The 19,558-nt window shown below is 35.0% G+C and overlaps 1 protein-coding gene across 3 annotated transcripts in view; it reads right to left on the bottom strand.

Annotated features, from left to right (window-relative positions):
* Larp4B (La-related protein 4B) overlaps positions 1-19,558 on the bottom strand; it is a 330,307-nt gene that overhangs the window by 305,092 nt on the left and 5,657 nt on the right. The window contains exon 1 of one of the 3 annotated variants that reach the window (XM_069844414.1): positions 4,413-4,531. The exons of the other annotated variants lie outside the window; for them this stretch is intronic. The gene's annotated coding sequence lies outside the window, so the exon portion shown is untranslated. Of the gene's footprint in view, positions 1-4,412; positions 4,532-19,558 lie in introns of those variants that run through there. 3 annotated transcript variants of the gene reach the window in all.

Below are 19,558 nucleotides of genomic sequence, written 5' to 3'. Positions count from 1 at the left end.
CATTTCCTGAAACTGATCAGCTGACACACCTCATATTACATTGTATCTGAAGGATTGTTTGGATAGAATCTATCGATAATTCCACGCGAACTTCTATTCACCAATGAAATAAGCTTAACGTTACACAATAACCCAGTGAGAATTATATTACACTGATAGTCTTTCTGTTATCGTACTGCAGCGGTAGGTTTTTACAGCCACTTGCAATAAAATTATTTTATTCCTAGGAGCCTGATATGATAGCGAATTGAAGAGGAAGTACCAGTAATCAAAGGCTTCTCCAAACGGTTATCAACAGGAACAGCATTAAATTACAATTTACTGCACTCTTAACTACTATCAATAAACAGAAGTAGTCTGTTAAGAATAAAATGTTATAACCTCAAAATATATTTGTGTAATTGTTATGCTTCATTACTCATGTTATGTCTCTTGCCAGTGGCATAATGCTTGCTGAGTAACCAGCGAATAGGGATTATAAAGAATGGACACTTCGCGTCGGTACCTTTGATGTAGCCGGACTGATTTCAATGACCTTCAAACCAGCTAAAGCGTGAGATTCTGCTTTCTCCCTAGAGTTGGCGCTGACATCACACCAGCTAGCAGTCGACACAGCGGAAATATAACACTTATGATTAATACATCTAGGTACATTATGTACTCAAATAAAATAAATTGGATCCATAAAATAATAAATCCGTCATTAACTGTAATGTCTAGACTCTAGAGTTCCTTTATAATGAGAGTTGAGACGTTGACCCCAACAACAATTAAAATATGTAATGATTTGATAGCGCTGAAAATGGAAAAACTAAACTCTTACGAGAAGTAAAAGCATATACCTATATTATATTATATACAAATATTAAACGAATTCGATACTTAATTTTATAATGTATTATATTATTTTATAATATAATTTATGATATCTAAAAGATAAAATATTATTATTACAACTAGTTTGTCACTGAGAAATAAGGAAAAGTTGTTAACTTGAATTTATTTGAAGCAAAGCGTTACTGGATTATGCAATAAGGTAGGCGATGTTTGGATCCTGTGTCTCAACTCTATTCTCAATTATTATCTTAGCGTATGCTCGATTACACTAACCTCCAGCGCTTGAAAGTGGAACTAAACGCTGGCGCACAGACAAACAAAACACAGGAAAATTCGCTCAGTGTCCATTCTTTATAATCCCTATTCGCTGGAGTAACTTTTATTCTATAAAATATTCCTCTGAACACTCGAACATCAAATTTAAGAAATAGTCAAAAAAAAAAAAAAAAAAAAAAAAAACAGACACGTCACTACATTACATAAAAATTCTCCATTGTTAAGAATGTGTTTTGTAAAATACTGAGATTTAGACTTCAGCATTCCTTATATTAAATATATACAAACTTTTTCTTACTAAAAAATTAAAATTATTGCTACCTATATGTTAGGAGCATCAAAACGTATTATTATTTTAATTATTAATACGTCATCATTATTATTGGAATTGCCTATATAGAGAGATGACATGTTGAATGGCTGGGTAATTTCTTTCTGGAAATGCTGATCCACATAACCTCTTAAAATATAAAAACAAATGAAGATGGATCCATCAACATAATAAATACACGTTTAGCATTCCCTTTAATCAATGTTGTAGTATATCCACAGTCTAGTATATACAGTCACGAAGCTCAATACGTAGTAAATATGCATCCAGAGATAGTTGCTAACTACTAGGATCGCTACTATCGCCTCATTACAGATAATGCGAAATAGTACCTGCACAGTCTATTGTTCCTAGTACCCTCATAAACTCAAGCTTCGTGACTGTTATATAATAGACTGTGGTATATCTGTAACATTTTGTTGCGTTTGATTGGTCTTGTACATGGATGTGCAACTCGTGCTCCCAAAGTGCTAAAAACCCTTGAAACAGAGAAAGGCAGACGGAGCCAGCCGCAGCAAGTTGTTTGTAGTTTCGCTGGAAAAGCCACGGTGCGCTCTGGCGGCTCATGCAGGTGATCGTGATATCTATTCCATGATTTGAATTTGAGAATGACGTATGGTACAATATTTATAGTAATTTTAGACAGACTATACTTGAACACATAACAAAATTATATTATTTTCTAGCTTTGTAAATTAGTTTAGTACTGGAAACACAAACTGAATACAACCTTTTCAAGATACAACAAATATAGCTGCAACACTTATTTATTATTACACTATTTGTTAATATTTCTTATTATAGGTCTTATTTGAAACGTAGAACGCTAGAATTTACAAGTATTTATACATTAAAGAGTATTCCTCTGTTCTCAGAAAGGTAATAGTCTGTATTCCCAAACAATAACAAATTCAAGGAACTATTTTTTTGCATGTCACGGCAGATGAAATAAGCTTACTTCTGAGCTCTTTCTTTACTTTGAGAGCTTTTATACTTCTTTCTTGTACTAAACTCTGCCTCAAGCACATACAGTATATATGGAAGCAAAGAGTATATTTGGAAATTCTGACTTAGGCAACATTACGAACAGTTCGATTCCTGATTTTGCTGGAATCTGAGTGGCGTGCTGTTCTGTAGATTTATTAATTAAAAATATACATTTTCAGGATTTTCTATCAACGTAAGCCAATAATATTTCAGAAAAATTTCGATTCCTCGTCAATTGTCACTGTTTCTCCAACCTTAGCAGTGAATTCTGCTATAGGTCTTGAAGTAGGGTCTTATATTTGATAAGAAGATTTTCTTATCACTCTTCAAGATAGTTTATAGTCAAAGAAAGTGAAGTTGTCTATGTTCTACATGATACTACCACATTTCAAATTTATCCATAAATGTTCTTAGCTAGTCGATTATATGTATAGCAATTCTGTAACTCGCACGCACAACATGCTAATGATATTTGATATCAGTCTCACCTTGTTGATATCCCATTTTTACCTTTAGCTCTTCTAAAGCAGATGCTGACAGTATTTCTTTACTAAAACCTTCACTGTTTATTTGTAACATAAAAGTCATGCGTAAGAAAGTGTAATAGAATAAAAGCTTTACCTCTCTTCTTAATAAAAAAAATTCTCTTTTTACTCGTAATTAAAGGGAAATCATGTGGGAAGTATATTGTTTTTCACTTAAAACGAGCCGCCACTTACTGCGGACGCGATCGAACTTGTGTCTTGAAAGAACCGCACACAGACGTACAGCTAGTACAGAGTCCGTTCTACCTGCACTGAGATTGTGTTGACACTTTGAGAGCACGAGTTGCCCACCCATGGTCTTGTATATGAAATAACTAACGCGTAAATGGAATAGTATAGTTTTCAGGTACAGTGTTTTAACTTAACGAATTACTTTTGTTGAAAAGAGAGCCATAATGTAATAAGTTAGTGAAAATTCAAAAATGAAAGAAAGAAGGGCCAGAAAGGGAAATAAATCAAAATAATGACGAGAAGAATTAATAAATTTGAGGCGAGAAAGTATAAAAGAGTTAAAAAGAATGAAGGAATAATAGAAAATCTTTAGGAACAAAACTAAAAAGTATAAAAGAAGAAAAATAGAGAAGAGAAAAAACGTAATATATTTACTGTAAGTAAAGAACGTAATAAATAAATAAATCAGAAAAGAAAATCACTAAGTGAAAGGAGTGACAATGCTGTCTTTAAAATATCTGTGACCGATTCTCGTTATGATAACGAACAGGGGAAATGGAGACACTCTTAAATCTCCGCGCGATACGAAAGCTATGTAGTCTGCGCTCTGGGAAAACATCCTCCCCCCTCCGCCACCCTTCTGATTGGTGAGTGGGTGGGTCCCAGGGTCTACCTTCACGTGTTGACGTGCAGAAAAGATGTCGATTGCAATGGCAGTCGAAACCACAATATCCATTACTTCGTCGTTATCAACATAATTAATCAAATATAACTGATCGAGAAGGAATACAGATTCGACCTATTATAAATCACAGTTTGGCCAAGTATTTTGCCTCATGGCCAGATACGAAGGTTTATTCCACTGCACTTCCACGCCCAATATGGGGACATCACAACGTAAAAAATAGTATATTTCCTATCGTGATGAAACTTAGAGACGAAAAAGAGTTAAATTTCCCTACAAATAACACCTGAGATTCATTTATTGAAACAAATTTACGAGAAACATGCGCACGCGTGAGGCATTTGTTCGTCATGCATTCCCAAGGATGATAAAACGATACCAAAAACTGTCTTGACCTTTGATAAATACAATTCACTCACATATTTCCCCCTGTCTCTTAATTGTACACTGAAATGGCTTCATGGGGAAAAGAAAGAAAACAACACAGAAACGAACTGCAAACACCCACTGATATTGCAAATGTATCACATTCTCTGACATTCGAATTTTAAACACGAAAGATAAATGACTATCGCCTTACCGTGTCCTGCTGTAGCAATATAGCCACTCCATCACAGCACTGATTGTGCTGTAGTTTTGTACACTTGGTTTGAATTTTGATTACACAGACGAAGCTCCCGTGTTAGCAGCTACCCTATAGACTGATCTAAGTGTGACGTCACCTCACGGTTGGCGTCGGATCGAAACGTATTTCGCTTTCTGCGTCGGCCACTTGTTGGCGTTGCGGTCTCGTAATCAAATAAAAAAAACGGTAAAAAAAAAAAGAAGAGAGAAAGAAAGCCGCTAAATATTCTTTTTGAAACAATGTTTACACCTGGTTTACGGTAACATATGTGGCACTGCAAACCCATTTCCGGCCCTGATTGCATGTGGCTGGGATATTGTGGCAGTTTCGCCGTATATCGAGTGATAAACGCTGCAGTTCCTGATAAGAGCGTTGATAACTGGTTAATAGTTCATTTGAATTCTTATCACAGTTCGGTACAAATTATATTGACATACACCCTCCAAGTCTGGCATGTGTCTGATAAATAAATAAGAAATACACAATCTTAAAACACAAAGTTGTTTCCCTTTGAAGACATTTTTAATTGTTAGATAAAACAGCATTTAATGGCTTTCACTGCAGCATTATAAATAGTCGATTGAACATTTAAATATGTTTAGAGAAGGTAGATTTTAGCAACTTAAAATTAAAAATTTAACACTAAAAAAATTAAATATGACATTTTATAGCACTTTTAGTGCTAGCATTTAGCATTTTGTAGCGTTCTGGAATGGAACATTTTTATGGAAAGTTTGGTGGTAGAAATTCAATATCTGGTGCATTTTCTAGGTTTTCCAGTTAAACGATGAAAGAGTAATAGAACAGAGAAAAATTCTCTCCGGCGCCGGGATTTGAACCCGGGTTTTCAGCTCTACGTGCTGACGCTTTATCCACTAAGCCACACCGGATTCCACCCCGGCGTCGGAAGAATCGTCTCAGTTTTAAGTTCCAACTCTTGGGTTCCCTCTAGTGGCCGACCTCTGCACTACGTCATAGATATCTATGAACCTAGGACCGACGCCGGGGTGGAATCCGGTGTGGCTTAGTGGATAAAGCGTCAGCACGTAGAGCTGAAAACCCGGGTTCAAATTCCGGCGCCGGAGAGAATTTTTCTCTGTTCCATTACTCTTTCATCGTATGATGACGCAGAATATCTGCATGGAAATATCATATGTACTTCGGTACATTAAATAATATATTTCCAGTTAAAATTCTTGAAAATAATAAATAAGTAAAGGAATATAATATAAAATTACAGTGAAATTATGAATATTAAGATGGGTGAAAATATTGTAATTTTTGTGGTAAAAGTAATATTTTTCTCTTTTCTTTTTGTAGAAAATGAAGATATAATGCCAAATTTACACTTTGACGTAGTTTTAGAACCCGACGGGGCTGTGTCGTTAATTACGCCATCTTTAAAAGGGTTGCGCTCGTTAAGTTTAAAATGCATGCAAACTTTTAAACTCATTTTCCAGTACTTTTTTGCCCACTACCCTCCATTCACATTGTTAGGATTCCACAAATTTAATGCTAGGGAACTGAAATTTTTACTTCATGTTCTTTAAGGTATATTTAACAAAATTGTGTTGGCTTTTTTCTTCAAAAAACAAAATGTGTACTTGTACTCTGTACATTTTATAAACTTAAGTATCAATATTTTTTTTATTTTTTCCCCTATGTTTGCAAAACAAATTTGATAACCTAGAAACTTTCTAAAGAGATTAAAGGTATTGCAGAAAAAAATTCAGACAATGCTTAAAATGTGGGGGAGAAGAAACATTTTGAAAATATGCTAATTTATTAATTAAATAACTCTTAAATTATTGCCCCTATAAACATGAAACAGAAAGACACAATTACTGATACCAATAGCAGTAGAAGTCTCTAGCTTAAAACATATATGAAATATAAATTTCACCAATCGCCCTCCTTTAAAAACATACCAAATTGTATGATGTGATTTTATCCCGACTCATCTTGTTACCCAATCACAATCACCCGCTACCTCATACAACTATACTCCATTTCTGAAATCTGTAGAGCAGCGGTGGCGAAAATGTAATCGTGCGCCGAGCCACTGTGTAACCTGCATCGTCCATGGCACCTATGGAGGGAGGCGGACACCCGAAGGGGAAGTGAAGCAACTGCTGACTTATTAACGGATTTTCATTTTCCTTACGTCAAGCACTTAAATATAATTTTATACAATACAAGGCTACAAACTAATGTTTAGTACATGTAACGAAGAAAGAAATGAACAATAGGCCTATCACAACCTAAAATTAACTGTCTTCAGAATGTCTCTGCGACAAACTTTCAAAATCAGGAACTATGTCACTTACTGCCAGTCGTAGTTGATCACGAAGGTATTTGTCTGTCAGTCGTGATCTAAATTTGGTTTTTACTATTTATTTGTTGAAGATAATTTTTCACAAACATAAGTTGTAGCGAACATGGCTTAAACAGAGCAAGCGAAAGAACGAAGCTTCGGATATTTATTTTTTGGCAAAGATTTGAAAGTTCAACATTTGTCAAGTCCTTAGATCTAGCTTTCATTTGACATCACATAGTAAATCAGTGAGTTCAAATTGAAGAGCTAACCGCATTATTCGTACATCTACTGAAAAAGGGTCGACGTACAGAGATGATGATGATGATGATGATGATTACAACAACAATAACACTTAACCTTTTAATGTTTCATCAGCAACATGTAGTATAATGCCGTTTTATGTCATACAACCGTTTTCCTCGTAATACTTGTGAACAAATCATACATTTAATATTCTCACCATATTGACAGCAAAAAAATGCGTCCTCCCATCCTACTTGGAACTTTCGTACATGGTTTCGAGAGAGACATATGCCACTCGCAGGTCAGAGACAAATACAAATGGAACGGAGTTTGACTCCATTGAGTGAGAGGGTGGGGGTTGGCGGAGGTTAGAAGCAAGCGAAATGCACAGCTATCACTGCGAGCCACAATGTCTCACGAGTCACGTTCTCGCCACGGCTGCTGTAGAGTATAGGAGACGAGAAAAGTCCTTTGCGCAAGTGGTGAGTGGAGGGGGACCAGTCCAATGACCGCCCTGGGGGAAAGCATTGCTTGAAGATGAGCGTCTAAAATGCCACTCCTACGTTTCACCTTCTCACACGAGCATCCTACCCCTTATCGGCCGTGAGCCGATGCAGCCCACAATACACTCCCGCACTGATAATTTCCGCCCTTTCGCTTGCCATAGGCTCCACTCAAATACGTTGAATTACTCTACACATTTCAGAAACGGAGTGTAGTTTGTGAGTGAACACTGGAGCTAAAGAGATCGAAAATGTAGCCAATATTCTACCACCAGCACCAAATTGTTCTAAAACTCGAGACAACGGTACAGATAAACAACAAGGAGGGTATCAAGTAGATCACATTCCTGTGCTCTTTGTACTCTAAAAGCTAACATGAAGGAGTGACCAAACTATTGGAAAAAATGTAAGAACCTGCATCTGGCGGGGTCTTTGGTTAGATTTTGATTTTTTGTACAAAAACACAAAAATGACTCCTAAAATATAATTTCCCTCTTATTTCGCAGAAACAAATACATTTCTCGACCACCTCTGTTGTGTAGGGGTCAGCATGCTGGTCTCTTACGCAGAGGGTCCGGATTCGATTCCTGGTCGGGTTGAATTTCCTAGTTGAGGATTTTCAGGGTTTTCCCTCAACCGTAAGGAAAATTCCAGGAAATTTGGGCCACAACATCCCTGAATATCACCGGCCTCATTCATCACCGAAATCATATTAATACCAAATCAGTAATACATGAGCCGTTCAGAGCAAAAGTGGTGTAAGTCAAAATTGGGTAATGAGGTTTACAGTAAAAATTCTGTAAAATACAGCACAAAGTAGCAATTAATATGTTCTTCTTGCTATCCACTGACTACCAATAGTTTAAATAAATTGAATATTAACCGTTACTTTGCGCTCTATTTTACAGAATTTTTACTTTAACCCTCATTACCCATTTCTGACTTACACCACTTCTGCTCTGAACGGGTCACATATAGCTACAGTCGCCATCTAGTTCACAACAGTAGAACCAGTCTCAACAATGGTACACAGGCCTTCGGATTTCACACAAAAACATTGACTCCCGATATGACCAAAGCGAGTGTAAATAACAGCGATAAATAATACATTTCTCATTTTGTACTCAATTTCTCATTTTATCGCGGATTAAAAAAAGTACAATAATTTACACTTAACGTGATTTTAAATATAAAATTAGTTTGACAGCATTTGGGTACATTTCGAATTTATCGTGACTGCGAAAATCTAACATCTCTAAGTAAATTCAACACAATTTTCCACCTCAGTAGAACTACGCATTTTAATTTAACGCCACTTTCGAATCAAATAGAAAAGCGATGTGATGATGAATTGTCATATCTGAATGTTTATAAAAAGCAAGCAGCCGAATAAAACCGAGGGCTTGAAGAAAACGCACACCAAAGACACTTTATTGATCATAAATCACACAATAGGGCCTATTCATCGTAAATAAAATTCACATTCATTTGTAAATTGTTCCAATTTTTTGCGAAAAGTAACAGCGTTATTATTTTTTACAATGCAATAATAACAACTTAATAATAAAAATACTAACATTAATAAAAGCCCTCCTAATCTATTAATAGATGAAGTGTTAGATACGAAGCCACTCGTAGGCCTACGTGAGAAAAATAATATAATGATGATGATATTATTATTATTATTATTATTATTATTATTATTATTATTATTATTATTATTATTATTATTATTAACTATCACCTTTACTTTTTAACTTTGCTCTAGAATATGCCATTAGGAAAGTTCAGGATAACAGACAGGATTTGAAATTGAACGGGTTACATCAACTTCTTGTCTATGCCGATGACGTGAATATGTTAGGAGAAAATCCACAAACGATCAGCGACAACATGGAAATTTTACTTGAGGCAAGTAAAGAGATAGGGTTGGAAGTAAATCCCGAAAAGACTACGTATATGATTATGTCTCGTGATCAGAATATTGTACGAAATGGAAACATAAAAATTGAAGATTTATCCTTCGAAGAGGTTGAAAAATTCAAATACCTTGGAGCAACAGTAACAGATATAAATGACACTCGGGAGGAAATTAAACGCAGAATAAATACGGGAAATGCCTGTTATTATTCGGTTGAGAAGCTTTTGTCATCTAGTCTGCTGTCAAAAAATCTGAAAGTTAGACTTTATAAAACAGTTATATTACCGGTTGTTCTGTATGGTTGTGAAACTTGGACTCTCACTTTGAAAGAGGAACAGAGATTAAGGCTGTTTGAGAATAAGGTTCTTAGGAAAATATTTGGGGCTAAGAGAGATGAAGTTACAGGAGAATGGAGAAAGTTACACAACGCAGAGCTGCACGCATTGTATTCTTCATCTGACATAGGCTAATTGAGAACATTAAATCCAGACGTTTAAGATGGGCAGGGCATGTAGCACGTATGGGCGAATCCAGAAATGCATATAGGGTGTTAGTTGGAAGACCGGAGGGAAAAAGACCTTTGGGGAGGCCGAGATGTAATCAGATTTAGGAAACTGAAACATTATTTTATTTTTTAGAGATAAAACTCCCCCCCCCCCCACAGATCCATAGCCTTAATAGAGACTAATAGAAGTAAGCAGGAGAATATATTTAAGAGTAATACTGTTACTATATTTCTTTTCAAAATAATTTTGTATAAATCCACTCTTCGTCTAGTGATGAAGAAAAAATTATTGTAAGACGTCCAAGAATTTTCAGACGTAGAATAGATTATGTTCTTATTAAAGATAATTGAAAAATTCCGCCTAACTCTCAAGAAATGCAGTCAACTGTTTATTGTTTTTGAACCATCTCAGCGTGTAATACTTCAAGGAATAGTGCTCTAACGCCAAAACAGAAATTACAAATTGCTTTACATTGGTTAGGCACTGGAGCACAATTTCACAGCATTACTGAGATGCACGGGATTTCAAAATCAAATGTATACAGACCTATAGCATAATTAAAAGTGTGGTGAATAGTGTAATAAAGTACTTTTTTATGTCCTGAACTTCGCAGCTCATCGTTCTGTTGTGACTGCAGGAAGAGGAAGACGGGTTCATTTTTCAGCAAGATGGTGCACCACCTCACTTTCACCTCCATGTGCTTGAGCACCTCAACGAACATTTCCCTCAACGTTGAATTAGCCGTTGCACCGACAACCTGATTAGGTGGCCTTCGTACTCACCTGACCTGATCCGTATGATTTTTTCCTGTGGGGGTTTGTAAAGGACAATGTTTACGTTCTTTCTTTGGCCAATAATCTGTAGGAGCTACGACGTCGCATCACAGCTGCGTTGCAGGCGATAGACTGTGACACGCTGCGCAAGGTATGAGCCTTGTGTATCATATATCCAGCACTTGTAAGGTATCAAACAAAACTTGGATATATTACCTGTCTATTGACACTATTATTTCGTTGTTATAGTTTTAATAGATACAGATATAAAATGTACTGCGAAATCGGAGAACTCATTTTGGGAACCGTTTTAAATTAAAGTTATGTAGCCTACATATTATGGAAACAATACCACTTTTCGGAATTTTGATAATGATAATACTGTTTATTCAAAACACTAATTACTCTATTAAAGGAAATACAATCTGCTAATCTTTTCTGAACAATGTTGGCTTCCATATTTTCTTATGAAAGGCATGAGTTATTCTTTTTCATCCAAGAAAATTTTACTGTATAATAGTACATTATGCAACGAGCCTATAATGAAGGTAATTAAGAAGTGAGTATGGATATTTATGAAACGAGCGCAAGCGAGTTTCATAATTTTCATACTCGCTTCTTAATTACCATTATAGGCGAGTTTCATACGACTTTTTATGCTCGACCATATTTCTAACTTGATATTATTAATTTTCTTTGTATCTGACCTTGACCAATGTCCCGTATATTGTGAGATGTTGGCAGACGCGAAAGTATTGATTTTTTCCGAGGAACAGATGTTCACATTGACCTTGCTAGGCCATAAGAACCTACAGAGATAACATTGAAATTAAATTAGGCATTGAAAAACGAGATGACAAATTGAATTTATTTGAATATTATTTACAATTAACGCTAATTATTATAGTAACAGAACATAACCTTCTGCGACAGTATTGGATTTCCAGCCTCCGTGACTTTTCGCTAATTCTCTTTCGATTGCATATCCGAGAATAATCGATACTTGCGGTTTTATAACGGTAGAAAGCTGACCTGCCATTGGCTGAACAGTTGTAACCTGAGTCGTCATTGGCTGAAAGACCCGACCTTTAATGAGTAGGTGTACTTTAATGACATGCATTAAAGGTCTGCTACCAGGTGTATAATTACTACATTTCGGCATGGTCGAGCATAAAATATACTTCCTTATTATCCATGGATGCTGTAATTGTTACAATCGATATATACGGCCAGTTACGTTTCATATTGTATTAAGAGAAAAATGTATCAATTTTACTGTAAATATAAATATAAGTATAAAATTGTTTTATCAATAGAGATACAGAACTGAAAATTTAATGTAATTGAAACATTGAACTACACATTCCTCCTTTGCATAGAATAAAAACTCTTTAGAAAATACAGGCCAGTATACCTATAGTTTATTGAAGACATACACAAACAAGCTGAATGATGTAATAATTACAGAGCGATAATAGAGTTTATATGCAATGCCTTCTGTGTATCTCTATTTCTATTGTTTCGTAAGCGAAATCCTCGTAACACGATAATATTTCAAATCGATAGCGACTTCGACTCGACATTTCTTTTGCAGCCCAGTGCACAATGGGTCCATCCGAGCGGCCTCCGTGCGAGGACAGTCCCAGTCTGTGTCTTCCTCTAAAGGGGGAACAATAGGTAAATAGATGGATAATACTAATAATAATAATAATAATAATTATTATTATTATTATTATTATTATTATTATTATTATAGATTTTTACCTAATTCTGATGATTATAAATATGAGATTAACTGCAAATATTTTAACTGCTGTAGTTTATTTGCCAGACGTCAAGATCTTGATTACTTATTTTTTTGTAAAGTTCTTAAGGGTGATATTGATTGTGAATCTTTCCTAAGCAATATCAGTCTTCGTATTCCTGCTAAGGGTTTCAGATATCATAAAATGTTTTACAATAGAAATTCTAAATCTCTCTCCCCGGTCTGCAGATGTATAAAACATGTTAATTTGCATGGATCAAGCTTGGATCCATTTAATGTGTAGTATATATTTTGAAGTTTTATATCAGTGTTCATTTATATCTTTTGTTTAAATATGTATTTTAATATTATTCTCGCTAACTTTTATATCATTTTGTTATTTATTAATTCACTTGATTCCATCCTTTCATTTTCAAATACAATTACCTTCATCTCATTATGCTATGTAGTTTAGTCATCCATTTTATCCCGTCCATTCATTGTCATTATTGTCGTTGTATTATAATCTTGTATATCTTTGTAATACTATTTTATATGATTCCATTCTTCATTTATGATTCTATTATTTCATTTGTAATTATCATTTTAATTAATTGCCATTAATTTAATTATTTCTTTGTACTTTTATTGTAAATTATTGCTAATGTTTTTGTTATATTTGTGCTGAACTGTAATTGGCCTCTGGCTGTTGTACAGCACATTACATATAAGTAAATAAATAAATAAATAAATTATTATTATTATTATTATTATTATTATTATTATTATTATTATTATTATTATTATTACAAAACGCCGAACTGCACGCATTGTATTGTTCACTTGACATAAATAGGAAAATTAAATCCAGACGTTTGAGATTGGCAGGGCATGTAGCACATATGGACGAATCCAGAAATGCATATAGAGTGTTAGTTGGGAGTCCGGAGGGAAAAAGACCTTAGGGGAGGCCGAGACGTAGATGGGAGGATAATATTAAAACGGATTTGAGGGAGGTGGGATATGATGATAGAGAGTGGATTATCTTGCACAAGATAGGGACTGATGGCGGGCTTATGTGAGGACGGCAATGAACCTGCGGGTTCCTTAAAAGCCATTTGTACTGGAAGGTCCGGGGTTCGATCCCAGGTGATGACAGGATTTTTTCTCGTTGCCAAACTTTCAGAACGGTCCCGAGGTTCACTCAGCCTCCTATAAAATTGAGTACCGGGTCTTTCCCGGGGGTAAAAGGCGGTCAGAGCGTGGTGCCGACCACACCACCTCATTCTAGTGCCGAGGTCATGGAAAGCATGGGGCTCTACCTCCATGCCCCCCCAAGTAGCTTCATGGCATGTTACCGGGATACCTTTTTATTATTATTATTATTATTATTATTATTATTATTATTATTTAAAGACGTTGTATTTGTTTGGTTATTTAGTGTCAATTGAATTGGTAATAACGAGATGGTATTTGGCGAGATAAAACCAAGGACTTTCCCCCTCAATTGCCAAGCATTCGACTTACAGTTGGACAAAACCTCGGAAAAAAAACCCATCCAGGTAATCTGCCCGCACGGGAATCGAACCCTACCCGAGCGCACCTCCGTGTCAGCAGGCAAAAGCGCTATCGCCTCAATTAGGGCGGTGACAGAATAATAATAGTAGTAGTAATAATAATAATAATGATAATAATAATAATAATAATATTAATAATAGTTATCATCATCATTATCATCGCAACGTCTTACAGTGGTTGTCACTGATGCCTGTAAAAAGAACACAGTAGCAAAACACAAGCAAAATTGATCCAGTATAATGTACTGTGCTATCACATAAGTCAGGCTCGGAAACACATCACAAGAATCTAAGCGGTGACAAATTTTACGGAAACCGTTTGTAATGTAGCAGGTGCCATGTCAGCTCACTAAGCGTATTAATGCAAAAATGATGTACGAAACAAAATTGAGATTAAATGTTATTGTGACAATATTCTTCCGATATCCTTGTTGTCATAGCGATAAGCAGATGCAACGTTGGTTCTTTGTGAAGTTTAAGGCCCGTTCACAATGAAAATTAAACATAAACGTAACATAAACACAGAAGTTTCCAGTCAGGTTACCGAATGGGATCATTCACAATAATTCACGTAAACACTAACATTAACATTACCGATAGACGTTAACATGAAAGTTTGAAAACTACAAACTTTCATGTTTATGCTTACGTAATTTGGAAACATCGCACAATCGGAGAGCGTATTTTGATTGTTTAATGGGCTTTGCATACAAGCTACAATTTCGATCTATTGGCCGTGACGATAGCTATACGCTCGCAATATGGAATCCTTTGACGGGAAATTTATTATTTTGTATCAAGAAAACCCATGTACAGTATGTACAAGAAAAATAAAACATAACTATAATACATTTGCAAATTCCAAACTTTCATGCTTATGCTTACGTGATTTGCAAACAGTACACAATCGTGGAGCGCTGAAGTATACGACAGAATATGAGGAAATGACGTCGTTGTTATGTTTCCATAGTTACCAAGTATCTTTGATGTTATGTTTATGTTCCTATGTGAATGTTCTTGATTTTACCACAGTCTACTATATACAGTCGCGAAGCTTGAGGTGTTTTTTTGCAAATCTCGTGATAAAGCGCTCCAAGCGGTTAGCAACTAGAAACAATAGACTGTCCATGGTCGACTTTGATTGTGTCGTATTTCTATCGAGTGCTAGCTCGTTGCGTATTTCACATTAATGCTTGTGAAATGTTCGTTATTGGTTATAATGAAAATGTTAATGGCTAAAATATAATAATTGGAATAATAATATGGGACAAGGAGGAGACGTTTGTAGTGCTATAAATTGTAGCAACAGTAAGAGAAAGAGGCCAGAGTTATCCTTTTTCCGATTTCCGAAAGATTCAGAAAGGTTCCTGGGTTTCCACAAGAATGCTGTGCAGAAACAAAACTCTTAATTTTGAAGTTCTTTGTGACTGTTAGAATACATTATATCCTTAAATTTCACAATGAAATGTTTCAGTCTAACCGAAAGGACATTAGATACCGGTTAAAGTTCTGTCACTTAGGCTGCTAAATTTCCAGAGAAATATAGGTTAGGTCTACTTTTTTTTTCAGAGGATATATTTTTAATTGTAGCTATTAATTTTGTTATTATTTTTATGTGTTATTTTACTAAAGACGTAGAAAAATTAAGTTTGTTTTAATGAAATCTATTGATCACGTTTTATTTTCAATTCTGGTGGGATTATTATTGCTTAGGCTTACTTTTTTCTTCAAAGGATATGTTTTTAATTATAGCTGTTAATTTTGTTGTTATTTTTATTTGTTGCTTTACTAGAGACGTAGAAAAAGTCTGTTACAATAAAATTTATTGATCACGTTTTATTTCCAATTCTGGTGTGATTATTATTGCTTAACCTCATCCCACTTTGTTAACTACGTAAGCCTACAAGTACCGGTACACGTAAGTTACTCCATTAATTCATATTTCCATTATTATTGTTGTAAAGAGAAATGCAAATTAATATTTATTGATTTCATAGATATTATCGCTATAATCTTGAATGAGTGAAGCTATTATAGTAAATTTCAGTTCGTTTTGCACAAACAAAAATTATATTACTTATTTCTTGCAGGTATCTTCGAGTTTATGGTGGAATTTAATATATTTCATTAAAATAATAAATTAACTTTATGCATTTAATATTTCAATAATGGAAGGAAGGTGTTAATTTTTCCAAAAGAACACGACAAGGAAAGTGTAACATATTTTGTCGGCTGCTAGGTGAGAGATCTGCGATGATGAGGCGATAGTAGCGATCCTAGTGGTGGGCAACTACCCATGTTTGCATTTTTACTACATATTGAGCTTCGCGACTGTATATAGTAGACTGTGATTTTACCGTAACGTTTACATTTTATTTTTAAGTTAACGCTTACGATATGTTTAATTTTCATAGTGAATGAACGTTAAAACTGCATTGTGAATTATGCCTGGCTTCTTATGTTTGTGCCATATGTTTATGTGCTTAAGTTTCTGTTTAATTTTCATTGTGAACGGGCCTCTCTGTCTACGTGAGAAGGACTTTGGGTCATCTTACGAACAAAGGAACTGTTAGTGCAAGAAATGTCATCTGGAACTACGATGGCACAAGCAGATGACATTCCTTGGTTCGAAGCGAGGTCGCTTACAAGCAATCTGATACATATAGGCATGGGTGGGCAACTCGTGCTCTCAAAGTGTCAACACAATCTCAGTGCAGGTAGAACGGACTCTGTACTAGCTATACTGTCTGTGTGCGGTTCTTTCAAGACACTAGTTCGATTGCGTCTGCAGTCAGTGGCGGCTCGTTTTAAGTGAAAAACAATGTAATTCCCAGATCATTTCCCTTTAGTTACAAGTAAAAAGAGAATTATTTTTATTGAGAAGAGAGGTAAAGCTTGTATTCTATTACACTTTCTTTCGCATGACATTTTATGTTACAAATAAACAGTGAAGGTTTTAGTAAAGAAATACTGTCTGCATCTGCTTTAGAACAGCTAAAGGTAAAAATGGGATATCAACAAGGTGAGACTGATATCAGATATCATTAGCACGTTGTGCGTGTGAGTTACAGAATTGCACGACATATGATCGACTAGCTAAGAACATTTATGGATAAATTTGAAATGTTGCAGTATCATGTAGAACATAGACAACTTCACTTTCTTTGACTATAAACTATCTTGAAGAGTGATAAGAAAATCTTGTTATCAAATATAAGACCCTACTTCAAGACCTACAGCAGAATTCACTGTTAAGTTTGGAGAAACAGTGACAATTGACAAGGAATCGAAATTTTTCTGAAATATTTTTGGCTTACGCCGATAGAAAATCTACAGAACAGCACGCCACTCAGATTCCAGCAAAATCAGGAATCGAACTGTTCGTAATGTTGCCTAAGTAGAATTTCCAAATATACTCTTTGCTTCCATATATACTGTATGTGCTTGAGGCAGAGTTTAATACAAGAAAGAAGTGTAAAAGCTCTCAAAGTAAAGAAAGAGCTCAGAAGTAAGCTTATTTCATCTGCCGTGACATGTAAAAATACTTCCTTGAATTTGTTATTGTTTGCGAATACAGACTATTACCTTTCTGAGAACAGAGGGATACTCTTTAATGTACAAAGACTTGTAAATTCTAGCGTTCTACGTTTCAAATAAGAAATGAAGACATTATTTCAAAAACAGCCCTTGTCAAAAATGTCGATTTTTCAGGAGAACAAACCCCCCCCCCCCAGCCCATGTAAATTATAACATCGAAATAAAAAAAGGTAGACTCTTTCTTCACGATATAAGAATCAGATATATGATAAACACATATAAGTTTTTACATATTAAAGACCTATAATTAATTATTGAATGTTGGAGCGTGTGACATGGGCTATTTTTGTATTAAAATAATACAAATGAAGATCGTAATAATGTTAATTTAATATTTAATATTGTATTGTAATATCAGTAAATTGTCAGGAAATCACAACACTTATTAATAACTTTTTTCTCCACTGATGTTATTGGACCCTTCAATATCTACAACATGTGTATTGGTAGTTTCCGTTTCTGAAACAGGTTGGAGACTTTCTGGAGATAATAGTCCATACAGTTTTTTCGGGTCCTCTAATTTTTATTGCTTGATCTTCAAGGGTTCATTGTAAAGAGTGGCAAACGTTAGTTCTTGAAGTATTGATACCCTTGGAACCGCCTTGGGGCGATTAGTGTGTTTATCTCTGGAGTCAGTAGGAGATTTCTGATAGTTCAGCAATTATGCCTGTACAGTAGGAAGACGCCCTCTTGTTATCTCATGCAAACTCATAAACGCATTGCGACAAACAGGCACATCTTTGGATATACCATCTGAACTTATTCTCACCTTATAATGCAAGCTGCTACATATTTCCCTACGTGATTAGTATTTTATTTTCCCTCTACATTAAATTTCTTAATAAAATCTTCCTTTCTGCCATTTCGTTTTCTTTTCTGAAAATTTAATCTACTTCCATCATTACTAGCCATGATGTACAGTAGTGGCAAAAAAAAAAACCGGACCGACCCTTGTAGCTCATTTCAGACCCTTGTTCACTCCAGAGCACGATAGACTGGTAACTAAGACTTTCGTGGTTCGAATCCTGCCTGGGAAGGAAACTTTTTTTGTTCCTTATTTCGATTGCAGTGATATTTTACTACTTAATTAACTTATTATTCCCAAAACATGAATTTTACTAGCAATCGAAAAGTATTGGAAATAAATTTGAATAAGGAACAAAAAAAAGTTTCCTTCCCAGGCAGAATTCGAACCACGAAAGTCTTACTTAACAATCTACCGTTTTCTGGAGTGAACAGGGCTATGATCAGCTACAAGGGTCGGTCCGGTTTTTTTTTTTTTTTGCCAATACTGTACAAGAGACTAAAATGGAATGCTCACTGATTTCAATGTTGCAATATGAAACATTTCAATATTTATTCAATTTAACACAATGCTGCCAATAATTATTATATAATGCATAATGTACCTAATCAATTCAGTGCTGAAAACATTTAACAAAAGAATAACCCATGTCAGCCGACAAGGGCAATTTTTGTACGAAAGCAGAGTGACGTGGGCTGTTTTTGTAGAATCGGTGTTTTTTCTTATGGCTACTGCACCTGACACAGATCGTTTTTGGCTTTTAAACACATTTCAGATTGTGGCAAAAATGCGCCTTCACGTGATGGTGCTCTTAACTCATTTTCGTTAAAAATTGACAAGGGCTGTTTTTGTAATAATGTCTTCAAATATAATAAGAAATATTAACAAATAGTGTAATAATAAATAATTGTTGCAGCTATATTTGTTGTATCTTGAAAAGGTTGTATTCAGTTTGTGTTTCCAGTACTAAACTAATTTACAAAGCTAGAAAATAATATAATTTTGTTATGTGTTCAAGTATAGTCTGTCTAAAATTACTATAATTATTGTACCATGCGTCATTCTGAAATTCAAATCATGGAATAGATATCACGATCACCTGCATGAGCCGCCAG

The sequence above is a fragment of the Periplaneta americana genome, chromosome 1, assembly GCF_040183065.1.
Source record: "Periplaneta americana isolate PAMFEO1 chromosome 1, P.americana_PAMFEO1_priV1, whole genome shotgun sequence".
In the NCBI taxonomy this organism is placed as follows: Eukaryota; Metazoa; Arthropoda; class Insecta; order Blattodea; family Blattidae; genus Periplaneta; species Periplaneta americana.
This window is presented reverse-complemented; position numbering and strand designations above follow the sequence as displayed.